The sequence below is a fragment of the Bos indicus x Bos taurus genome, chromosome X, assembly GCF_003369695.1.
Source record: "Bos indicus x Bos taurus breed Angus x Brahman F1 hybrid chromosome X, Bos_hybrid_MaternalHap_v2.0, whole genome shotgun sequence".
NCBI classification, from domain to species: domain Eukaryota; kingdom Metazoa; phylum Chordata; class Mammalia; order Artiodactyla; family Bovidae; genus Bos; species Bos indicus x Bos taurus.
In genome coordinates this window covers 96,341,459-96,369,064 of record NC_040105.1, presented here as the reverse complement: position 1 = coordinate 96,369,064, position 27,606 = coordinate 96,341,459, and the positions used below count along the sequence as shown (strand labels likewise).

The following is a 27,606-nucleotide window of genomic DNA, read 5'->3' as shown; positions in this document are numbered from 1 at the left end:
TTATTATTATTGAACTGATCCAATCCATTTTGTAGATATTGCACTGGGCTGTCTTAAAGAGATCTAAGGAAGTTATAGTCAATCTAGAAATACTTGAAAAACTGACTATTATTTTTTTGAAGTATAGTTGATATACAATATTGTATTAGCTTAAAGTGTACAACAAAGTGATTTGTATGTATATATATGAAAAGTGAAAAAAAAAGTGAACATCGCACAGTTTTGTCTGACTCTGCGATTCCATGGACTGCAGCCTGTCCCACTCCTCTGTCCATGGAATTCTCCAGGCAAGAGTGCTGGAGTGGGTTGCCATTTCATTCTCCAGGAGATCTTCCTGACCTGGGGATTGAACGCAGGTCTCCCGCATTGCAGGCAGATTCTTTACCAGCTGAACCACAAGGGAAGCCCATGTTTATATATATATATTTATGTATGCATACATATATAATGTATATATATATTTCTGATTTTTCCAATTATAGGTCATTACAAGATATTGAATACAATTGTTTGTATGTATATATATATTTCTGATTTTTCCAATTATAGGTCATTACAAGATATTGAATATAATTGTTTGTGTTATACAGTAGTTCCTTGCTGTTTATTTTATATATAGTACAGTGTATATGTTAATCTCCAAATCCTAATTTATCTCTCCGCCTCAACCCTAAAATCCCATTTGGAAACCATAAATATATTTTGTATATTTGTGAGCATATGTCTGCTTTGTAAATAAGTTCACTTTTATAATTTTTTTAGATTCCACATATAAGCGATATCATGTACTATTTGTCTTTATCTGTCTGACTTCCTTCACTTAACATTATAATCTCCAAGTCCACTTATGTTGCTGCAAATGACATTATTTTTCTCTTTTTATAACTAAAGTTCCACTGTGTTTATAAAAAGATGAATCTATAAAAAGATGTGATAGATAAATACAATGTAATACATGTATATATACATATATATAGTGATATATATATATGTACAATGTAATATTACTGATAATTCTTTTACCTTCATAATGATGGTGGAACATTTCAAGATGCATCTAATTGACATAAGAGACAATGTTGTCTCTACAGTTAATTTATCTCCATGTTTTTCCCTTTTGCTATGATTTCTCAGGGTGAGGAATTAACAACTTGAGGTTTGGAAGAGAGGATAGAAAGAGAGGAATTGAAATAGTTTTATTAATATCAAGAGATTAAAGATGAAAGATCTAGAGTTGAAACCATTCATATCAAGGAAGTTCAAATCAGAATAACTGTTAATTTAAACCACTCTAAAATAAAATTGAGATCTGAACCATCTCTTGCACCTATTACTCTTTCCATTAAAGTACACCAAGAGACTGATTAGAATTATTGAGGCTCTATGACATAATCTATGCCTAGGTTAAAGATTTGTTTGAAGGAACAGAATAAACTTTAAACTCATCATTATAATCTCCATAAGCATATATGTATTTAGGTAAATCTTAGTCTACCACTGAGCATTAGAAGAATAGTTTGGCGAAACCATGAGAGTGATAGCCAGAGAACAATAGGAGGAAATAATAGCTTACCCTCAAACAAAAGAGATTGTTTGAAGTTTGTAAAAGGCTCTACTTTTGACACACAGTATAGATATTAATATTTGATTTTCATCCTTTTTTATTTCAATTTTTAAAATGTTCCTTTCCAAAATAATCCTTCCATAACTCAAACTGCTTCTTCTTTTAAGCTAATTTATATATTCTTCATTCTCTAGCCATGAACAACAGGTTCTACCTAAATACTTGCCCTTATGCTTTGGAAAGGCTCAGAATTTTTTTTTTTTAATTTCTGTATCTCAAAAAGTATGATCTTAGGTGGAAAAGACCATTAGTAAGATGCCCAGAAATTGTCAGAAGTCATGCACAATTGGCATTCTGTTAGCTGAGTCAGTTTGCTGCTAGGGGACAGACACAGAACTAGGAAGGGGAGTTGCCCACAAATTATAGTCAATGGCTAATTGAAAGAAAGACAGATTGGTAAACATCTGTGGCCTGACTGTCACTGGGAAGAAACTAGATCAGCTGGCTCTCTTGTCATTGCTCTAATTTAAAATTCTCAGTAAATAACCACACTGCCATTTCCAGGCCTGTTCTCATGGTTCTGCCACCTCATAACTGCAAACATAAGCAAGTCACATAACCTCAATATTCTTTATGCCTCAGTTTTACCATCTGTAAAATTCTGATAATGGTCATGCCTACTTTATGGAGTTAACCATGGATTTCCTGAAATAAAGTGTGGCATGATTCTGAAAACAATAAATAATGTACATACCAAAATGCATAGTATAGTGTTAAATAAATAGTAGGTGCTGATGCTGTTTTGGTTACTGTTATTAACAAATATCTAATCAGAAGTAGGCAATTAATCGTTCCATATCTGTCTGTGCTTTGCTAGACATTACATTTTTGTAACAGTTTTTTTTTTTTTTTTGCCAGCTGAAATCAAAGTATGGGTCTTCTTAAATGAAACATCCCAGTTTTACTTTTCCTTCCACAAACCCTATGTATAAGTGTTTCTACAAAATATCAGGGCTTTATGTCCAAGTTGTCTGACATAATGCCTAATATGTCATCAAGCAATGAGGTGATGCATTCAGTGAAACTTTACCCTCTGAGCCACCAGGGAAGTCCCAGTCAATAATTAAAACAACATATTTATGCTTGTGTGTGTATTTGTAAGTGGAGAAGAGAGAAGATAGTCTTTATCTGAATAATCCAAATCAGTCTTCTTAGTTATGCAAAACATTTTTTTCACCTGTGAATATCAACCAGGCCATACAGATTTCCAATTGGAGAAAGAACTACTAAATCTGCTTTGTCATACAGGATTCTTTCATTTGTAGTTTGTTTCTGTAGTCTACTCCACTGATTATAATATTCAGTGGTTTCATATTTGACCAGCCAGACGTTGAAAGTAACACAGTTGCTTGCCTCACATATCTGGAGGCCAGACACAATCCAGGCATGTCCCAGATAGTTGATTATATAACATGGAAATAGTGGGAAAAGGAACCTAAGCTGACGAATAGCTGGCATCATTGTGCATAGGGAGCAATGAATATTCGGTACTCATTTACTATCCAGTTCTATAAATAATGTTAGGCTTGCAAAGCATACTACAATGAGACCTTTTCAATGAAAGGGAAAAAATGTACCTATTATCTCCTTTCAAACACTACCATGCTAACCGAATCATGAAATCCAGCTATTGTTTTCTTTTCATGAGTTATTTAAAAAGAAAATTCCAGTGTGATATAAAACATGCTCTAACCATTACATCTAATTATCAAGAAAAATAAATAACTCACATTAATTGCTTGAAACATAGCAAAAAGAATAAAAATTGCAGACTGAAATTTCAGCAATATTCTGTCAAACAAGACAAAGGCCAAAAAACTGTGACCTTATCTACCCACTGATTTTACCCATGTTTCCCATGGTCATTTCAAAGAAAATGTCTGTCACTAGTTATCACCTGATTAAGGTGAGATGTTATTGGACTTTAAGTTAATGCTTATAATATATTCTGAATTAACTGGATGAATAGTATTAAATATTAATAAAATGCAGTATTTTCATTCTTAATAATCCTATCAACCATCCTTTCCATTAGCTAATTCTATCTCCTTACTCCACTCTTGTTCTCATTCTCACTGTATCTCATTCTTTTCTCAAGGATTAGAAAACATGTGTATTTGGAATTCATTGAAGTCTTTCTTTTTATTTCTCAAATGACAAGGTATTTCTCTTTGAAACATGTTAACAAATCCAATTAGTTCAATGACTACATCTGGAACCTTGTCCGTGGAGGAGGGCACAACAACTCACTCCAGTATTCTTGCTTGGAGAATTCCATGGACAGAGGAGCCTGGTAGGCTACAGACCCTGGGTCACAAAGAATAGGACATAACTGAAGCGACAGCACATGCTGTGTATCTGAAAGAACCAATCCAGGAACAAGTTTTAAGCAGCTATATCAAGAATTGAAAAGTTGCACTATTTTGTCAAAATGTAGACATTTATTTTCTATTGTGACATTCTCCTTAGTGAAATGGAATTTTAAAATGTATGTCATCATGAAATTGTACTTTTATGTTTAAAACCTTCATTTTTCTAACTATCCTAGTTGACCTTCAATTCCAGCTGGTTGATAGTCTATACATAAATAGCTAGAAATAGAAACAGGATAAGTTGGTTCACGTTTACCCTTTGTGCCAGCACATACAACTAATTGAATAAAGAATAATTGAGAATAGTTCAATGTTGAGAATTGTAAATTATTCACTAAAGAATAATTGAGCTCATTCTTTAGAATTTAGCATTTTTCAGTTATAATTTAAGCAATGGAGACTAGTATGAAGAGATTTGATAGCCTCTTAAATGTAACCACCAAAGCTATAGGCCTAGATGCAGTGCCAAGTCTTTAGTCAGTAAACACTTGAATGATACTGTACTTTATTGAATGATGCTGTTCTTTATTGTCACCAATTAGAACTTTGTATATTTCTCCTATTTTAAGGTGTGTTTTTACTAGATACAGAATTGACAAAAAGCAACAATGACTTTTTTTCAATCATAGTCATTTCAATGAATTGAAAACTTCAAAATAAAAGGGGATATGAGGCAGTGAATAATGCTATTCTAGGAGGTCTAAGACATAAATATATATAGGAAAAAAGAACTATACAGGCTTGAATAAGTTACTTTATAACATCAGCTTTTGTAAATACTGCAGAACCATAATGCGAGAAGCTTACTAACCCAAGTTTCATTGTTGGAAAGAGGGAATGAGTGAACTGACAGCATAAATATTAAGAAAATTGATAATCATATTAGCCTTTCTGCTTGGAGGAACTCATCATGAGGTGAACTTTTGAACTATGGTGTTGTAGAATACACTTAAGAGTCCCTTGGATTGTAAGGACATCAAACCAGTCAATCCTAAAGGAAATCAGTCCTGAATATTCATTGGAAGAACTGATGTTATAGTTGAAGCTCCAGTATTTTGGCCACCTGATGAGAAGAGCCAATTCATTGGAAAAGACCCTAATGATGGGAAAGATTGAAAGCAGGAGAAGGGGATAGCAGAGGATGAAATGAATGGATGGCATCACTGACTCAATGGACATGAGTTTGAGCAAGCTCTGGGAGATGCTCAAGGACAGGGAAGCCTGGCATTCTGCAGTCCATGGGGTTGCAAACAGTCAGACATGACTGAGTGACTGAACAACTATTATATAACCTTTTGTTAATTTTTTTAAACTACAACCAACATCATTTATAAAAGGGGCTCTCATAAGAAGAGATAGGGCTAGAAAACGCCACTGCTGAGAGAGATTAAACAATAAGCAAAAGTTTGTAACAGAGGTTTGATACCAGCAAATTCAGCACCAGAAGCAGAATGACTCATGTGAGCTGTGCGATCTGCAACTCATGGGTGCATTCATGTACTAAAACACTGATGGCATATGTGGATGCTTTGAGTGGCATCGGGATGGTAGTTCTATTCTCAATTTTTTTTAAGGAATCTTCATACTGTTCTCTGTAGTAGCTACAATTTACAGTCTCATCAACAGTGTTACCTTTTTTCCACATCTATTCCAACATTTGCTGCTTATTGTCTTTTCGATAATGGCCATTCTGACAGGTGTGAGGTAATATCTCATTATGGTTTTAACTTGCATTTCCCTGATTATGAGTGATTTGAGCATCTTTACATGTGCCTGTTGGCCATCTGTATGGTTTTTTTTTTGGTAAAATGCCTATTCAGATCCTCTGATTATTTTTCAACCTTTGCTTTTATTGTTGAGTTGGATAGGTTCTTTGTGTTTATTAGCCCTTTATCAAATATATAAGGGGCTTCCCAGGTGGCTCAGATGGTAAAGAGTCTGCCTGCAATGCGGGAGACCTGGATTCAATCCCTGGGTCAGGAAGATGCCCTGGAGAAAGAAATGGCAACCCATTCCAGTATTCTTGCCTGGAGAATCTCATATAACACAGTAGTCTGGTAGGCTATGGGGTTGCAAAAAGTCAGACATAACTGAGTGACTAATACACACACACATCAAATACCTGATGCTCAACTATCTTCTCCCACTCAGTCAGTTGCATTTGCATGTTGATGGTTTCCTTCGCTGTTCAGAATTTTTTTTCAGTTTGATGTAGTCCCATTCTCCTTTTGTTTCTAAGTGTCCATCAATGGATGGATGGATGAAGAAGATGTGGTATATATACAATGGCTCAGTCATAAAAATAATGAAATTCTACCATTTGTGAAAACATAGATAGACCTTGAAGGCATTATGTCAAGAAAAATAAATCTGAGAAAGACAAATACCTTATTATTTCACTCATATGTGGAATCTAAAGCAAAACAACAAAAAATAAATAAGACAAATTCTAGGTACAAAGATCAGATTAGTGGTTACCAGAGTGGAAGGGGTTTGAGAGTAGTAAAAATGGGTGAATAAAGTCAACTGTATGATGATGGGTGATAATTAGACTTGTGGTGGTGATCACTTTGCAGTGTATATAGATGTTGAATTATGTAGTTCACTCTTGAACAACATGGATTTGAGTTGTGTAGATCAGATGGTAAAGCATCTGCCTACAGTGTGGGAGACCCAGGTTCGATCCCTGGGTTGGGAAGATCCTCTGGAGGAGGAAATGGCAACCCACTCCAGTACTCTTGCCTGGAGAATCCCATGGACGGAGGAGCCTGGTGGGCTACAGTCCATGGGGTCGCAAAGATTTGGACACGACTGAGCAACTTCACTTTCACTTTCACTTATACACAGATATTTCTCAATAGTAAAACTACAGTACTACACAGTCCATAGTTGGTTGATTCAGAGGTTGCAGAGGAATCTCAGATATGAGGGTCAACTGTAAGTTACATGTGGATTAAAACCCACGCTGTTGAAAGGTCAAATGTTTCATGTTATACACATTAAACTAATATAATAATGAAAAAAGAAATCAAAGTTAGCCAAAAGTCATCCAATTTTCCAGCTGGTTTCATTTGTTTAAATTATACTTTGATATTTCTTTTTAACAGTTAATAGGCATAACAGCAGCCATGAAATTAGAAGACACTTACTCCTTGGAAGAAAAATTATGACCAACCTACACAGCATATTAAAAAGCAGAGACAATACTTAGCCAACAAAGGTCCATCTAGTCAACGCTATGGTTTTTCCAGTAGTCATGTATGGACGTGAGAGTTGGACTATAAAGAAAGCTGAGTGCTGAAGAATTGATGCTTTTGAATTGTGGTGTTGGAGAAGACTGTTGAGAGCCCCTTGGACTGCAAGGAGTTCCAACCAGTCCATCTTAAAGGAGATCAGTCTTGAATATTCATTGGAAGGATTGATGCTGAAGCTGAAACTCCAATACTTTGGCCACCTGATGTGAAGAACTGACTCATTTGAAAAGACCCTGATGCTGGGAAAGATTGAAGGCAGGAGGAGAAGGGGATGACAGAGGGTGAGATGGTTGGATGGCATCACTGACTCAATGGACATGAGTTTGAGTAAACTCCTGGAGTTGGTGATGGACAGGGGGGCCTGGTGCTGCAGTCCATGGGGTTTCAAAGAGTCGGAGACTACTGAGTGACTGAACTGAACTGAACTGAGGCATAATGAGTGTTTAATCTATATTGCGATGGAGAAGGGGAGAAATTAATGTTATATAATGGAAAAAGCACTATACGAGTATTGGGGAAACCTAGGTTCTAGTTACAGATATTTGCACAACTAGCACTGTGACTGTAGATTATATAACCTTACTAGAAATGGGAAACCAATATATTTGAACTAGACAATGTTTTTGATGTTAATTTTATTTGTCAACTTGACTGGGAGATGGGGTGCCTAGATATTTGACCAAACACTATTTTGTAAGGGTTTTTGGATGACATTAACATTTGAATCAGTAGATGGAATAAAGCATGATGTCCTCCCTAATATGAGTGAGAGACAACCAATTAGTTGAGGATCTGTATAAAAAAGACAACTGAGCCTCCCAGGAGTAAGAGAAGATTATTTCTGCCTGGGTGCATTTGAGCTAGGATATCAATTATTTCCTGACTTTGGACTCAGACTGAAACTATATCAGCTTTGTTGGGTCTCCAGCTTACCAACTGCAGATCTTGGGACTTGTCAGCCTCCATAATCATATAAGCCACCTTGTAACAATAATAATAAAGCAATCAATTTCCACACTCTCTCTCCTTCTCAATAAATATATTGAAGTCAGGAAGGGGAAGAAAATATATAGACAGAGACAGACAGATAAACATAAATCCTATTGTTTCTATTTCTCTGGAGAATCCCCAACTAATACAGTGTCTAATAACCTATCCAATATCTTAAGAATTCTTCCTGGATAAATGTTCTTGGAGAGCTCTATCTTCTGTCCACTGATATCTTAGCCTCTCTCCAACCAAAGTAAACTGTAAGAGCCAAAAAGGACACAGTTAAAAGCTGTCTTCCTGGAGAATAAGTATAGAATATTATTTATTTTTGAAAATCTAAAATATTGAGACTCAAGAAAAGCAGAATGAAAATTGTGAATTTAGTTCACATAAGCAGCTTTGCAAATACAGATAGCTGAATTTTTAATATATCTTTACATGTATCTGTGTCTTCAATTGTTATATATCTTCTTTCCCTTTAAACTGAACATTTTTAATGCCAAGAACTGCATTCCTTATTTTTTAGATTTGTCTTCTCCCTTTAGTTTCAGTACCAAGCTCATAGTTCTGTCCTCATTGTCTGCCCAGTCCGTGCTGACAAAGAAAGGATTAAGAGTTATCCAAAGAAGTTAAAAGATGCAACTAATCAAGATATCCACTGAGTCCAAAGATAGGAAATTTGGGGTCTGAAATAATCCATAAAACTCTTATAGTCAATGAGTACAAAAGAAAAGATTAAAGCTTTGGTGAGAAGGATTTTTTTTCAATATATTTCTGATGATGATGCTTCGTCTTTAGCTTTCCTTGAATGTATTTGTCAAGAATGTTTGGCTGCATGTGTCAGAAATCCTACTAAAGTAATAATAATAATAATAATAATAGAAAATAGAAAATAATAAAAAAAATTCTTTAGCCAGAAAGGAGAGCTTATTTATTCATTTAACAAGGAAGTCATGGACTGGAATTCCTATCTAATATGACTGCATCAAGGACTCAAATAACAGCACTGGGACTCTTTTAGCTATACTTTCTGTGTCTTGCTATATGCCAGAATAATTGGTGATTTTTGAAGACCAGTAATAGAAGATATGTCATTGTTGTTGTTGCTGTTTTTAGTGACTAAGTTGTGTCCAGTTGTTTTGCAATCCCATGGACTGTAGCCTACAAGGCTCCTCTGCTCATATAATTTGATTTCCCAGACAAGAATGTTGGAATATGTTGCCATTTCCTTCTCCAGGGGATCTTCCCAACCCAGGGATCAAGCCCACATGTCCTGCATTGGCAGGCAGATTCTTTATGACCGAGCCACCAGGGAAGCCCAATAGAAGATATGGACATCAGTATTTCAGGTCTCTCAGCCTCACAATTTACAATCTGAGAGATAAAATGGCCATACCACCAGCACCACTGAGAAAAATCTCTGGATAAAACATTGGCTCAGAATCACTTTCATTCCTATTCTAGGCATCGTGGCCAATAAGCAGGAAGATTGGATACTATTACTGGCATGCAGTAATCAAGACCATCCCGATGGAAAAGAAATGCAAAAAAAGCAAAATGGCTGTCTGGGGAGGCCTTACAAATAGCTATGAAAAGAAGAGAAGTGAAAAACAAAAGAGAAAAGGAAAGATATAAGCATCTGAATGCAGATTTCCAAAGAATAACAAGAACAGATAAGAAAGCCTTCTTCAGTGGTCAATGCAAAGAAATAGAGGAAAACAACAGAATGGGAAAGACTAGAGATCTCTTCAAGAAAATTAGAGATACCAAGGGAACATTGCATGCAAAGATGGACTCAATAAAGAACAGAAATGGTATGGACCTAACTGAAGCAGAAGATATTAAGAAGAGATGGCAAGGATACACAGAACTGTACAAAAAAGATCTTCACGACCCAGATCATCACGATGGTGTGATCACTGACCTAGAGCCAGACATCCTGGAATGTGAAGTCAAGTGGGCCTTAGAAAGCATCACTATGAAGAAAGCTAGTGGAAGTGATGGAATTCCAGTTGAGCTGTTCCAGTTCCTGAAATATGATGCTGTGAAAGTGCTGCACTCAATATGCCAGCAAATTTGGAAAACTCAATTGTGGCCACAGGACTGGAAAAGGTCAATTTTCATTCCAATCCCAAAGAAAGGCAATGCCAAAGAATGCTCAAACTACCACACAATTGCACTCATCTCACACGCTAGTAAAGTAATGCTCAAAATTCTCCAATCCAGGCTTCAGCAATATATGAACCGTGAACTTCCTGATGTGCAAGCTGGTTTTCAGAAAAGGCAGAGGAATCAGAGATCAAATTGTCAACATCCACTGGATCATGGAAAAAGCAAGAGAGTTCCAGAAAAACATCTATTTCTGCTTTATTGACTATGCCAAAGCCTTTGACTGTGTGGATCACAATCAACTGTTGGAGATTCTGAAAGAGATGGGAATACCAGACCACCTGACCTGCCACCTGAGAAATTTGTATACAGGTCAAGAAGCAACCGTTAGAACTGGACATGGAACAGCAGACTGGTTCCAAATAGGGAAAGGAGTAAGTCAAGGCTGTATACTGTCACCTGTTTATTTAACTTATATGCAGAGGACATCATGAGAAACGCTGGACTAGAAGAAACACAAGCTGGAATCAAGATTGCTGGGAGAAATATCAATAACCTCAGATATGCAGATGACAACACCCTTATGGCAGAAAGTTAAGAGGAACTAAAAAGTCTCTTGATGAAAGTGAAAGTTGAGAGTGAAAAAGTTGGCTTAAAGCTCAACATTCAGAAGACAAAGATCATGGCATATGGTCCCATCACTTCAGGGAATTAGATGGGGAAACAGTGGAAACAGTGTCAGACTTTATTTTGTGGGGCTCCAAGATCACTGCAGATGGTGACTGCAGCCATGAAATTAAAAGACTCTTACTCCTTGGAAGGAAAGTTATGACCAACCTAGATAGCATATTCAAAAGCAGACACATTACTTTCCCAACAAAGGTTCGTCTAGTCAGGGCTGTTTTTTCCTGTGGTCATGTATGGATGTGAGAGATGGACTGTGAAGAAGGCTGAGGGCCGAAGAATTGATGCTTTTGAACTGTGGTGTTGGAGAAGACTCTTGAGAGTCCCTTGGACTGCAAGGAGATTCAATCAGTCCATTCTGAAGGAGATCAGCCCTGGGATTTCTTAGGAAGGAATGATGCTAAAGCTGAAACTCCAGTATTTTCACCACCTCATGCGAAGAGGTGACTCATTGGAAAAGACTCTGATGCTGGGAGGGATTTGGGGCAGGAGGAGAAGGGGACGACAGAGGATGAGATGACTGGATGGGATCACTGACTCGGACGTGAGTCTGAGTGAACTCTGGGAGTTGGTGATGGACAGGGAGGCCTGGCGTGCTGCGATTCATGGAGTCGCAAAGAGTCAGACATGACTGAGCGACTGAACTGAACTGAACTGAACTGGCATGCAGTAGATCATGTGAGAAATTGTCTTGTTTCTCTGGGCCTCAACTTTTTCACTTGTTAAATAAGAGTAGAAGTAGACAAAGGGAATTCTACCAGTTGTGTCATCAAATGAAGCTCAGCTTACCTCAGGGTGTGGCACACTTGAAAATTTTAGCAACACAATTAGAGTCATACAAAGAAGTGTTGTTTTTTTGTTATATAATTAACTCCATTAAACTCACCACCCAAACTGAGAACCAGAACATTGACAGTAACTAACATCTACCTTTGTGCTTCTTTGCCAGATTATTGCCTGCTTCCCTCTATCTAAGATAATCACTACTGTGATTATTATTTTACCATTTTCTTGCATTTCAAAATGAGGTTTATATCATACTTTTGTGTGCTAAAGATATGTATTGATTTATTTTAGTTGAGTTTGCATTTTATAAAAGGTATATTACCCCATGCAATCTTCTGGCTCTTGCTTTTTTGCACTGAACAAGTATTTTTCTATTGATAAAGGGCATATGCTTCTTTCAAAGCTGTTGCTTTTCTTATTGTGATTGTTTTGAAAGTTTTTTTTTTTTTTTTTACTTTTCTTTTTTGCTTCCCCTCCTTCTCATCCCTTGTCTATTACAAAAAGAGCTGCTTTGAATATTTCTGTACTTGTGCAAGAAAATTGAAGGAGATATATTTTGAGTTGTAATCCATGAATATTGAACTTTATAAGATAATGGCAAATTGTTTTTCAATACGATTATACCAATTTACACTTTCACAAGCAACATATAAAGATCCTGTAAAACCATACCCAATGATATTGTCAAAATTCTTAACTTCCTTTTCCAATCAAATGAGTATAATATGATATGTCTTTGAGATTATTATACTATCATTATTATATTGCATATTATTAATTGTTTTATTATATTATATATCATTAATGTTGAAAAGCCTTTCTGTATATGTTTATTAACTGTATGTATTTTTTATCTTTGGTGAAAATACTTATCTTTTTGCCTATTTTTCTGTGTATGCTCTTTATCCTTTCTCAGTTGACTGATTTATAGGAGTTTTATTTTCATTGTTGGTATCAGCCTTTGACACTTTTATGTGTTGCAAATGTCTTCTCTTTGTGTGTTGCCACTTCACTATATTTCACTATGTTTATTTTACTGAAAATAAGTTCCTAATCTTAATACAGTCAAAACATTTCTCCAAAGAAGACATACACATGGCTAACAAACACATGAAAAGATGCTCAACATCACTCATTATCAGGGAAATGCAAATCAAAACCACAATGAGGTACCATTTCATACCAGTCAGAATGGCTGCGATCCAAAAGTCTACAAGCAATAAATGCTGGAAAGGGTGTGGAGAAAAGGGAACCCTCTTACACTGTTGGTGGGAATGCAAACTAGTACAGCCACTATGGAGAACCATGTGGAGATTCCTCAAAAAACTGGAAATAGAACTGCCTTATGACCCAGCAATCCCACTGCTGGGCATACACACTGAATAAACCAGAAAGGAAAGAGACACGTGTACCCCAATGTTCATCGCAGCAGTTTATAATAGCCAGGACATGGAAGCAACCTAGATGTCCATCAGCAGATGAATAGATAAGAAAGCTATGGTACATATACACAATGGAATATTACTCAGCCATTAAAAAGAATACATTTGAATCAGTTCTAATGAGGTGGATGAAACTGGAGCGTATTATACAGAGTGAAGTAAGCCAGAAAGTAAAACACCAATACAGTATACTAATGCGTGTATATGGAATTTAGAAAGATGGTAACAATAACCCTGTATACGAGACAGCAAAAGAGACACAGATGTATAGAACCGTCTTTTGGACTCTGTGGGAGAGGGAGAGGGTAGGATGATTTGGGAGAATGGCATTGAAACATGTATAATATCATATATGAAACGAGTCACGAGTCCAGTTTCGATGCACGATACTGGATGCTTGGGGCTGGTGCACTTGGATGATCCAGAGGGATGGTATGGTGAGGGAGAAGGGAGGAGGATTCAGTATGGGGAACACGTGTATACCTGTGGCAGATTTATGTTGATATATGGCAAAACCAATATAATATTGTAAAGTTAAAAAATAAAATAAAATTTAAAAAATATAGTCAAAACAAATATTTTATTTTATGGTTAGCACATTTTATGTTTTGATAAGAAATTCTTCACCTACCCTAAGGAGATAGTCACTTAAAGCTTATACAAAAAATGCTAAAAATTTGCTTTTAACATCAAAGCACTTAATTCACCTGGGATTGTTTTTCTAAATAAGCATATCTTGGAGATATTGCAGGTTCATTTCCCCACCACCACAATAAGTTGAGTCATACAAAATTTTTGGTTTCCTAGTGAATATAAGTGTTATATTTATACTGTAGTGTATTAAATGTACAATAACATTATTTATTTAAAAACAATATATTAATACCTAACTTAAAATACTTTATTGCCAAAAAATGCTCACCATCATCTGAGCCTTCAGTGAGTCATAATCTTTATGTTGATAGAGGACCTTGCCTCAGTGTTGATGGCTGCTGACTGATCAAGGTGGTGGTTGCTGAAACCTGGGTTGGCTGTGGAAATTTCTCAACATAAGACAACAATTAACTGCCAAATCAATTGGTGCCTCCTTTCATGAACGACTGATTTCTCTGTAGCAGATAATGCTGCTTAATAGCATTTTTCCCACAGAACTTCTTTCAAAATTGAAGTTATTTTTCTCAAATACTGCTTCTGTTATACCAACAAAGTTGATATAATATTCTAAATCCTTTGTTATTTCAACAACCTTCACAGTGTCTTCACCAGGTGTGGATTCCATATCAAGAAAACACTTTTTTTGTTCAACTGTAAGAAGCAACTCCTCATCCATTGGTTTTACTATGAGATTACAACTATTCAGTCACATCTTCAAGTCTCCACTTTTAATTTGAGTTCTGTGCTATTTTTACCACATCTTCAGTTACTTCCTCCACTGAAGTCTTGAACTCCTCAAACCCATCCATGAAGGTTGGAATCTATGTCTTCCAAATTCTTTTTAATGTTGATATTTTGACCTCTTCCTGTGAAGCACAAATGTTCTTAATGGCACCTAGCATAGTGAATCCTTTGCAGAAGGCTTTCAACTTACTTTCTGCAGTTCTATAAGAAGAATAACTATCTATGGCAGCTATAGTCTTACAAGGTGTATTCCTTAAATAATAAAACTTGAAAGTCAAAATTACCCCTTGATCCATGGGCTGCAGAACAGATATTGTGTTATCAGGCATGAAAGCAACATTACTTTCATTTTACATATTTATCTGAGTTCTTGGGTGACCAGGGGCATTGCCAATGAATAGTAATAGTTTGAAATAAATCTTTTTTTTTTTTTTTTTCTGAGCTATTGTTTTAAACACTGGAGTTAACCAATGTGGTAAACAAGTGAACTTTCATCCAGATTTTGTTGTTCTATTCATAGAACACAGGCAGAGTATATATCACATTATTCTTAAGGGTCCTAGGATTTTTCTGCATTAGTCCCAAAGAGAGTCAGTGAAGGTTTGAAGCCAGACATTGACTTTTCCTCTCTAGCTATGAAAGTCCTAGATGACATTGTCCACTATATAAGGCTATTTTGTCTACCTTGAAAATATGGTGTTCAGTGTAGTCATCTTCATTAATTAATTACCTTAGTTAGGTCTTCTGGATAACTTGCTGCAGCTACTACATCAACACTTGCTGCTTCACTTTTTATTTTTAATTTATGGGGTTGACTTCGAGACCCCACAGACTGTAGCCCTCCTAGTTCCTCTGTCCATGGAGTTTACCAGTCAAGAATACTGGAGTAGGTTGGCATTTCCTACTCCAGGGATCTTCCCAACCCAGAGACTGAACCTGCACCTCTTGTGTCTCCTGTATTGGCAGGCATATTCTTTACCACTGAGCCACCTGGGAAACCTGAACCAATGCTGGTTACCTTCAAATTTTTTGTGCAGCTTCTTCACCTCTCTCAGCTTTCACAGACTCAAAGAGAGTTAGGACCTTCCTCTGGATTAAGCTTTGACTCAAGGAAATGTCATTTGATCTTCTATCTAGACCAATAAAACTTTGTATCATCAGTAAAGCTTTTTGCTTTGTTATCACTTATGTGTTCACTACAGTAGCACTTATAATTTTGCTCAAGAACTTTTTCCTTGTATTTACAATTTGGTTAGCTTTTTGAAGCAAGAGGTCTAGACTTTGGCCTATTTTGTCTTTTGATATGTCTTCCCCATTAAACTTAATCATTTCTAGCCTTTTTTATTTAAAGTGAGAGACATGCAACACTTTCTTTCACTTAAACACTTACAGGTTATTATAGGATTATTATATGGCCTAATTTCAATATTGTTGTGTCTTACGGAAGAGGGAAACTGAAAAAATGGAGAGAAATGGGGCACTGGCTGACCAGTGGAGCAGTCAGAGACACACAATATTTATTAAGTTCATAGTGTTATATAGGCATAATTTGTGGAGCCCCAAGATAATTAAAATAGTAACATCAAAAATCACTCCTCACAGATCACAATAACAAAAAAAGAGTAATAAAAATAATAAAGTTTGAAAAATTGTGAAAATTACCAAAATGTGACACAGAGACATGAAGTAAGCAAATACTAGTGGAAAAAAAATGTTGCCCATAGCTTTGCTTGAGGCAGGGTTGCCACAAAACTTCAAGTTTAAAAAAAATGCAATATCTGCAAAGCAGGATAAAATGAGGTATGCCTGTATATAGTTTAAGATAGGGATTCAATTTTTTTCCATATGGATAACAGTTTTTACTAGCTCTGTTTACTGAATAGTTCATCATTTTATCATAGATCAGCCTTGACATCACTGACAAATGTGGGTTTTCATGATGCGTGGTATATCTAGTGCTTAACCACCTGCCAATAAATAATTTGAAAACTTTGATCTATTTGTATAAAAAATGGACTCACTTTCTATAGATGAGGCATTTGTAATAACAGAGAACATTTGAACAGTTCATTCAGGTGAAAAGGGAAAGATTTTGTATACGGTTTCCATCCCATCATTTATCCAGTAGGCTTGTGCTTTGCAAGGTAAAGTCATGTAAAAGAAGTGATCAACACTGAATGTTCTTCATGTTTATGCTACTATTATGAGATATTTTTAAAAAGCTGAAGAGGGTAAGATGTTTAATTGTGTTGAATGCTGTCAGATGGCTAGTTCATGAAATTTGCTAAAGAAATTCACTGACCATAGATTTTTTTGCAATTAAAAGAGCTCTATAGAATTAAATTCTTTGGACTCCCATATCTTATAATAATGTACTTTCTTACTGATGTGACAAGATATCTGACCACAATTAACTTCATACTTCAGGGAAAAAAACAAAATCACTGCCGATATATTGAAGGAAGTATAGGCTTTTAAACTCAAAATGGTTGTAAGTTTAGCAGATATTATTTGAATACTGCATGCATCTTCTACTGTACAATGTTACTGAACTCATGTTTTAAAATACAGAGCTATTTATGGAAAGAAATTTATAATTTCCAAAAAAAGTCAGAACTTTTAACGAGTACAAATCATGTTTCAAATTTCTGCAGCTAAGAAAATAGACAGCAATTATACATAGTGTATATTTGTAATGCATTTTATAATGTGCTCATATCTTAATATACTAAGGCCACCTATAAATCAACAAGAAAAAAATTTTAAAAGCAGTAGAAAAATGTCTTGGGACATGAAAGGGCAGTTCTCAAAGAAGAAATACAAGTGACAAACGTAATTATGAAAATAAATTTAATCTCATTAGTAAGAAAAGAAATTAAAATTTTAGAACATGAAGTGCCATTTTTCCCAGTCATAGTGACAAAATCTAGTATAGCTGAGAGTGTGGAGAAGTAAGAACACTTATGGATTATTGGTAGGGCTGGAAATTAGCATAAACTTTAGATAAGGAAATTTAGGCAATACTTAAAATGCACATACACTCTGACCCAATTATTTCTGTATGGAGGCCATTATCTAGTCCTTGAACTAGATAAACATCTTGAAAGTGAAGAACTATGAATGTCTATACAGTGGAAGATACAGATGATGTTTCCTTCCAGTGCAAGGGAGCAGGTTTTCTGACAACATTGCAAAGGGAAGCCATGTTTAAACCCAATAATAAAAGGCACAGGTTCCCAAAGCTCAAGATTTCAGTCCTGTAATGCAACTATTTTGAGTCACTCTAAGATTGGCACTTGGGGTACGGGAACACATACCAAAAAACAAAATGCTGATACTTCGACTATTGTTAATGTTGTGAATGTTAAACTGTTCCCTATCTCTGACCCAGGAGTCTCACATCTTCTACCAATATCCATAAAACTGTACCAGGCATCTGCTTTGCAAATAAGGTAAAATCTCAGGCCCTTCACCCTTATTGATTGACATTACTTGGGATTTTATCTTACTATGACACTAACACAAGAATGCAAAGATATATGTACAAATGTGTTCATGGCAGTATTATTGGTATTACTGAATAAATAAAAACACCTAAATGCTCATGGAAAGAAAGCTCATTAAGTCCATTACATATTACCAATGGAAGACTATGAAACCATAAAAAAAATGAAATCATAGCTCTGTATTTATTGAGGGCTTCCTTGGTGGCTCAAATGGTTAAGAATCTGCCTGTTGTCCAAGAGACTCGGGTTCTATCCTAGGTCGGGAAGACGCCCTGGAGAATGGAATGGCAACCCACTCCAGTATACTTGCCTGGAGAATCCCATGGACAGAGGAACCTGGTAGGCTACAGTCCATTGGGTTGCAAAGAGTCAGACATGTCTGAGTGACTAACACTTTCACACCTATTGAAAGTGAAAGATAATCATGACATATTGTTAAGCATAAAAGCAGGTTATGAAACACTAGTATATTTATATTTTAGTTAATAAATAATGCTCTTTCTCTCTTTTTCTCAATCTCCCTCTCACTTTTACATGTGTGTATATATATATATATATGTATATATATATATGTGTGTGTGTGTATGTATATATATATATATATATATGTTAGCAATGGTTAACTAACAGTGGGATTTGGAATGACTTCATTTTTTCCACTTATTTATATTTTTTATATTTTTGAAATATCATGTATTATCTGGGTATTTAAAAAATAAAAGATCCACGCTAAAAAAAAATCTGCAGCTGTCTTCAGAATTCATCTCAGGAAGTAACTGAATTATCACACATCTGACCCACTAGTAAAGCTCATTTCAAAAAGGAACTGATTGAGCTGAAAGAAAACTATACCCACCACATATACATAATATCGTTCAAATTTTGGTGAGGAAAATGTAATTGCATAAATAATTCTAGAATTTCTGACTATATGGCCAAACTCTTGGCTATATTTGGGTCCCTCTGACTCTGTGAAAGCATATTTTACCTAATAACTTTTGAAATCACTGTTAAGACCATTGTACATGGAAACCTGGTATTAGTGCTAAAAGTAAGTTCAGTCACTCAGTCATGTCCAATTCTTTGTGACCCCATGGACTGCAGCACTCCAGGCCTTCCTGTCCATCACCAACTCCTGGAATTTACCCAAACTCATCTCCATTGAGTCAGTGATGCCATCCAACCATCTCATCCTCTGTTGTCCCCTTCTCCTCCCGCCTTCATCTTTCCCAGCACTAAGGTCTTTTCAAATGAGTTAGCTCTTTGTATCAGGTGGCCAAAGTATTGGAGTTTGGATGGGCTTGTTGGATCTCCTTGCAGCCCAAGGGATTCTCAAGAGTCTTCTCCAACATCACATTTCAAAAGCGTCAATTCTCTGGTGCTCAGCTTTCTTTATAGTCCAACTCTCACATCCATACATGACTACTGGAAAAACCATAGCCTTGACTAGATGGACCTTTGTTGGCAAAGTAGTGTCTCTGCTTTTAATATGCTGTCTAGGGTGCTCATAACTTTCCTTCCAAGGAGTAAGCATCTTTTTATTTCAAGGCTGCAGTCACCATCTGCAGTGATTTTGGAGCCCCCAAAAATAAAATCCGCCACTGTTTCCACTGCTTCTCCATGAAGTGATGGGACCAGATGCCATGATCTTAGTTTTCTGAATGTTGAGCTTTAAGCCAACTTTTTCACTCTCCACTTTCACTTTCATCAAGAGGCTCTTCAGTTCTTCTTCACTTTCTGCCATAAGGGTGGTGTCATCTGCATATCTGAGGTGATTGATATTTCTCCCGGCAATCTTGATTTCAGCCTGTGCTTCATTCAGCCCAGCATTTCTCATGATGTACTCTGCATATAAGTTAAATAAGCAGGGTGACTATTAATATGTAGCCTTGACACACCCCTTTTCCTATTTGGAACCAGTATCTTGTTCCATTTGTGGTTCTAACTGTTGCTTCCTGACCTGCATACAGATTTCTCAAGAGGCAGGTCAGGTGGTCTGGTATTCCCATCTCTTTCAGAATTTTCAATAGTTTGTTGTGATTCACAAAGTCAAAGGCTTTGGCATAGTCAATAAAGCAGAAATAGATATTTTTCTGGATCTCTGTTGCTTTTTCAATGATCCAGTGGATGTTGGCCAATTAACCATCAGTTCTAGAGTAAATCCTCTGTTCATAATACCATTATCATTGACTTGTAAATGTGCACTCTGTGTGAATACAGTTCTTTAACATAATTTTAGATGATTTTTATCATTTCTGCTAAAATTCACATGTTAAAATATCTTTATCTGTTTCACACATAGAGAAAAATTGCTTAGTTATACATATATATATATATATAAATATATATTCTTTACATGGTTCTTTCCATTACAGTCTAGCACAGGAGACTGGATATAGTTTCTTTTTTTAATTGAACTATAGTTGATTTACAGTGTTGCATTAATTTCAGAAATGTGATTATGTTTCTTATATATATATATATTTTTCTCTTTCTGATTCTTTTCCAATTTATGTTATCATGAGATATTGAATATAGTTTCCTGTGCTGTACAGTCATTCCTTGTTGCTCATCTATTTTATGAAGATATACAGTAGTCTATATCTGTTAATCCAAGACTCCTAATTTATCACTCCATCCACATTTCCCCTTTGGTGACAATGTTTATTTTCTATGTCTGTCTGTGAGTCTATTTCTCTTTGGTATCATTTCTTTCAGATTCCACATATAAATGATTATCTTTCTCTGATTTATTTCACTTTGTTTGATAATCTCTAGGTCTATCCATGTTGCTGCAAATGGCATTATTTTATTCTTTTTTATGGCTGAGTAAAATTGCATTGTGTATATATACCATGTCTTCTTTATCCATCTATCTGTTGATGGACATTTAAGTTGCTTCCGTATGTTGATTATTGGAAATAGTGCTGTTTTGAACATTGGGGCGCACATCTCTATGGTTGATAAATGTAGATTATTTGTGCTTTCCTTTTTCCCATTCAAAATATTATAATTCACCAAAATAATAGGCTATATAAATATATCTTACTATTATATTACCAAAATTCTTACAGCTTTCCATATTCAACATTTTATTCCATGTTTCTTTGCCTGTTCTTAAGCTTTTTTTTTTTTTTCCTGCCTAGAAGCCTCCCCACCTGGTTAAAGTGTTAATGTCTAAGATTCTGTACAGCCATCATCTAGTCCAACAACCGCTCTTCAAATCACAGGCTGTGATCTTCACTCTTCACTGATCCCACAATATCCATCATATACTTCTATTCATTTATTCAACATTTACCAAGAATTTACTATGTGTAAGTCAGTGTCTTCGATGACCAGGATGTAAGTGGGTAACTTTAAACATGACTCCTGCCCCAACAAAGCTTACAGCCCATCTTGTCAGTTACCATATTAAAATTGAATTCACTATTTTATCTTTCTAATGTCTCTAAAGTATAAACTTCTTAATACCAAAGCTTGTAAATATTCATATTAGTACACTTAGTGCCCAACACTATCCTAGAATGAAATGGCAATCGGCCCCAGTATTCTTGCCTGGTGAATCCCATGTACAGAGGAGCCTGGTGAGCTGTAGTCCATGGGGTTGTAAAAGAGCTGGACACGACTGAGCAACTAAAATATAGGTGCACAAAAAATGTTTGTTGCATTGAATTTTCAGATAACAAAGTAAAACATGTCCTTTTTCAAAATTGTTGATGCCACAAATATTTTCTAATCTATCCCTACTGGTCTTTATATCACAAGAACAAGAGAACACATTCATTATATCATTAGGGGTGGGAGATATTGGAGGAAAATAATTTATAGCTCATACACATAAAAATATTGACCCAAAACTATTTGTAGTACTTCCATTATCACCACATTAACTACCTACTACCATGCATTCTCAGATTATGTCTCATGTCACACAACTGAGATAAAGAAAACTTTATGTATGTGTTTGTGTGTGAAAGAGAGAGAGAGGGAGATTGGACATCTTCCTAAACTCTGATCCAGATGAGCCTCACATATAATCACATTCATTAAGTAGCACTCATCACACATCTGAGATGCTGAGAGTGATGCATGCACCTAGTCCACTGGATAAAATTGGGTTAATGTTAGAATCAATTTGGCATTTACACTTCACTTTCATTGTCCTCAAAACTTCACCTATCTTTTTAGATTCCAAATCCTTGGTTTCCATGTTACCACACATGTGGGTTCTTCAGGTGGCACTTTGCTAATTGACTTTTGGAAATTATAGAATAGCAATGACTAAGAAAACTAGTGAAAACTGTATTACTCAGTAGTATTAGATGCAGTAAGAACTAAAAGAGATATGAAAAGTTTTCACTATATTACACCACGAATAAAACACAAATCCCTGGACTGACCTGCTGCTTTGACAACTATGTAGGTACAGGTGTTTAAATTATTTAAGAAAACAATAGCATGAGTGGATACTTATTATTTAATCCCTTGACCCACCCATGATTTTTTGCTTTCTGCTGGCTTTCTCTTTCAAAGGCTCTTCTTCTTCCCCCTTCATCTCCCTCTCTTCTTCACATACACACACACACAACACACACACACACCACACACACACACACACACACACACACACTTTCATAATCAGAAAAACAGTTTTCCATGCAAGGAGATAGTGTGGTTTCTGCATTTGCCATCACGTGCTCTTTATTTGCCTAACGAGAAAAGATAAACTGTTGATTTTAAAATATACTTCTTGCCCATTTCAATTTAGAACTATCATGTTCTTGACTTTTCTTTTGTGCTATGAAGGGAAAACATAATACATACTCTAAATAGTAGCTGCCTACAAGATTGTCTTTGCCAAGACAGGTAATTCCTTTAAATTCTATGTATGCTGTAATTAGTACTTATGGTAAATAGAGGTGACTTAATCTTTATAATAGGAATATAGTAATCTTGTTATGCCCTATATCTATGCATTTTTATTTTAAAGGGCTAAATTAAAATACTGATAACCAAATTACACTTCAATCTCATAATTATTAGAACTTTATTCAAATCACTTGGTCATTTTTTCTCTTCTCAATATTGTAAAAGCCATTTTATAGAGTATATTTCAGCCTATTTCCCAGTAATATAAAGATAAAATTTTAAAAGTACTTGTCCTGTGGAAATTCTATGACTATCCATGTATATATTTTTTTCATGCTATGAGAAAATAGCTTTTTTTTTCCCCATGAATGTGTTTTTTAAATGCAAGCAGATCTGACATTTTAAGATTACAATCAATTCTGAGCAAAGAAGAGCATGTTAACTTCCTTGTTCTTTTAGAAACTAATTTCATTCAAGGTCCCTTTCCCCCAGAATTTGGCACTGGGGTTTTAAATGAATGCTATCAAAGGCACTATTAAATAGGATTTTATCCAGTTGACCAAGGTTCATGCTAGCAACCATTTTAGAGATCTTCTAGCACTGATTATACTTCCCAGATAAAATGAAATTACCTTGAATGCATGGTCTAGTGGGCTTACTCCTTATAATACAATGTTAAATGATCAAATCCATCCGTACAGTAAAGTGGATCTGATCAAAAAAAATTAACGCATCATAAAAAAGGAAAAAGCTAAGTGAAAAACAAGACCCAAGAACTAGTAAAATGTGATCGCTCAAACAGTTAGACATAAAAAAAAAAAAAAAAAAACTCACTAACTCTAATTCTGATGGATATAATTATTGTCTGGCTTGTTGAATTTATCTTTTTCCTACCTACCTGTACTTAGTCTTCACAAATATGTTATAAGTCATATTTATTTGGGCTGACTCTATCTATTCGAGGGCTTTTGGGTTTCTGAAGTATTGTTTTCTTTATGCCTACTGAGTTGTTTTCTTTTAATTTTTATTGGAGTATAGTTGACTTACAACATTGTGTCAGTTTCTATTGTAGGACAAAATGACTCAGCCATAAATATACATATATCCTCCCCACCTTAAGGACTTCCTTCCCATTCAGGTCACTACAGTGGATTAAGTAGAATTCCCTGTACTATACAGCATATGTGTCAAATCTAGAGAAATGCTATAGGTGATCCTATTTGCAAAGCAAAAATAGAGACATAGACATGGGAAACAAATGTATAGATACCAAGGAGGAAAGTGGGGTGGGAGGAATTGGAAGAATGGAATTGACACATTTACACTATTGATACCATGTATAAAATAGATAACAAAAGAGAACATACTGTATGTCTACTGAGTTTTAATGAATTTTGAGCACCTCATTGGTTGTAGGTAGGCTCTTAAAAAATTCATATTCAGGTTTTTAAAAAATCCATGGAAGAATTAGTCTCAGAAATTCAATGTAAACAAACATAAAATTATTATTTTTATAATAACAAAAAATAGAGCATACACATTGTAGAAAACTTAGAAAAGAAAATAAGTCTAAAACAACTGGGCTCCCCTGGTGGCTCAGTCTGAAAGAATATGTCTGAAATTCAGGAGATCACCTGCAATGCAAGAGGCCTGGGTTCAATCCCTGGGTTGGGAAAATCCCCTGGAGAAGGACATGGCAACCCAGTCCAGTACTCTTGGTTGGGAAATCCCATGGACAGAGGAGCCTGGCAAGCTACAGTTCAAAGCGTCATGAAGAGTCAAGTACAATGAACACAGCCATGACTTAGCGACTAATCATCAGTAAAGAAATTATTCATAAGCCCAACACAGACATACACACTGTTAAAAATTATATATTTAGTATTCTTTATATATCTAGGTATATATAAATACCACAAATCATTCAAATTCTGCTTAATATTATGCTTTATTTATGTAAAATTAAATTATATACATTTCCCATGTTGATAAATAATACTTTAAAATATGTGCCTTAATGGCATCAATATTCCATCCTTTGGATGCATCATAATTCCCAATCTTTGGATATTTAAGTTAATTTTAAATATTTGCTATTAAATATTACAGTGAACATTCTTTAACCATGTGTTTCTACATATTTCTGATTACTTTTTAAGAATACTTTCTAATCTATGGATTTACTAGGTCATAGGGTATAAATTAAGACTCTCCACAAGTGTTGCTGTTTCCCTCAAGACGATTTGTAGCAATTTATCTGTGTGTGTGTGTGTATATATATATATATATATGTTCCAAACTCACAATATCCTTGTCAGAACTATTTATATTTTAAAAATCATTTTCTAGTTTGATAGTTTAATTTGAATTTTAATCTTTTGGAGGTTGAATATTTTTCATAGATTAATTGACAACATTTATAAATTTTCTGTCTAAGCCCCTTGTTCAAGTTTCTTTTAAAGTGTTTCATGCTAAGTTGCTTCAGTCATGTCTACTTCTTTGTGACCCTATGGACTGTAGTTCTCCAGGCTCCTCTGTCCAAGGGATTCTCCAGTCAAGAATACTGGAGTGGGTTGCCATTCCCTTCTCTAGGGCATCTTGCCGACCTAGGGATTGAAACCGCTCTTTTCCACTTCCTGCAGGAGGGTTATTTGCCACTAGCACCACATGATTTCTAACTGACATGTATGTTTTATTCATATATTGAGAACAGATCATATTTTATTCATATATTGAGAACAGATTACATGTAAAGTTATAAAACAAGTCTCAATAAATTTAAGAAGATTTAAATCATATTAAGCATGCTTTCTGGCCACAGACGTATGAAACAAAAAATCAATTACCAGAAGAAAATTGTAAATAATATAAACACATGAAGGATAAACATGACAGTAAACAATCAATTTCCCAACAAGAAATCAAAGGGAAATCAGAACATGCTTTGAGACAAAAGAAAATACAAATGCTATATTGCAAAATATATGGGATGCAAAATCCATGGGATGCAAACTCACTGTAGTTTTGATTTGCATTTCTTTAATAATCAGTGATGTTAAGTTTAAAAATAAAATAAAATTAATTAAAAAAAAGAAAGAAAAGCAAAAAAAAAAAGAATATTTTCATGTGCTTTTAAGCAATCTATATATGTCTTCTTTCAGAAAATGTCTATTTATATCTTCTGCCCATTTTTTTGTTTGCATCCAGAATATATTTTGAAAACTTTTACACTGATACCAAAGGCAAGCAAAGACACTACAAGAAAATTACAAATATCCTTTATGAATATTGACATAGAAATCTTGAACAAAATATGAGCAAACCGAAGCAATACATTAAAAGGTTTATACACTATGATCAAGTGGGATTTATTCCTTGAATTTGAGAATGGGTCAACAGACAGAAATTAATCAATGTGATATGTCACCTTAATAGAATGAAGGAAAAAACAAAAATGAGGATAGTTTCAGGGACCATTGAGGAAACATCAAGCTGATGAACATTCACATTATAAAGGTCCCAGGAAGAAGAGAGAGAGAGAAAGGGGCAGAAAACCTATTTGAAGAGATGATTGCTGAAAAATTCCCTAATCTGGCAAAGAAACCAGACAACCAAGTTCAGAAAGCAGTGAGTCTCAAACAAGATGTCCCCAAAGAGACCCACACCAAGACACAGTTAAAATGCTAGAAGATCCCACGTGCCTCATGGCCAAAAAAAAAAAAACAAGAGTATAAACAACAGAAGCAGGCTTCCTGGTGGCTCAGTGGTAAAGAATCCACCTTCCAATGCAAGAGACACAGGTTCGATCCCTCGGCCAGGAAGATCCCACATGCCTCAGAGCAACTAAGCCCACGACTGTTGAGCTTGTGCTGTAGAGCCCGGGAGCCACAACTACTGAAGCCTGAGTGCCCTGAAACCTGTGCTCCACAACAAGGGAGGCGACTGTGATGAGAGATCTGAGCATGGCAACTACAGAGTGGCAGTGGCCCCAATACTCCACAACTAGAGAAAGCCCACAGAGCATCGAAGACCCAGCACAGCACCCCAAAAAATAATTGTGATAGAGGGTTATCTTTTTTGTTTCTAAGGTGCTGACAACATTCTGATTCCTGTTCTAAGTGCAGGTTACTCAGATATATTCATTTTGTGAAAATTGAGCTGTACACTTGTGATATGTGAACTTATTTGTATGCGTATTATGCTTCAGTTTTTTACCAGAAAAAAATATCTCTTCTAGTGTCTTTCCCCTCCCTCCAGTTTCTTATGTCCTTGCTGAGTTATTTTAAGTATATAAAAGCTTACATCTTTTTTTTTTAACAAGTATCATATGAATCACACTTCACTTTGCTTTTTTCCGCCTTTTACTTTATATGTCTTGTGAATTGCTCAATTTCAGCACATATAGTTCTGCTTTTATTATTTTTAATGGGTCTGGGAGCATCCTCCTAGCTCTGAATTCAAAAATTGGTAGTCTAAAGGAGAAACAGTTCTCAAATACATCATGCCAAATGACAGAAGCCTTAGAAAAAAGAATATACGTTCTGCAATACTAACTATATGAAGTTTTAT

General features: G+C 35.4%; 1 pseudogene; it reads left to right on the top strand.

Moving 5' to 3' along the window:
* Nucleotides 1–26,329, top strand: part of LOC113888118 — a 195,987-nt pseudogene extending 169,658 nt beyond the window's left edge.
* The last annotated feature ends 1,277 nt before the right edge of the window (nt 26,330–27,606 follow it).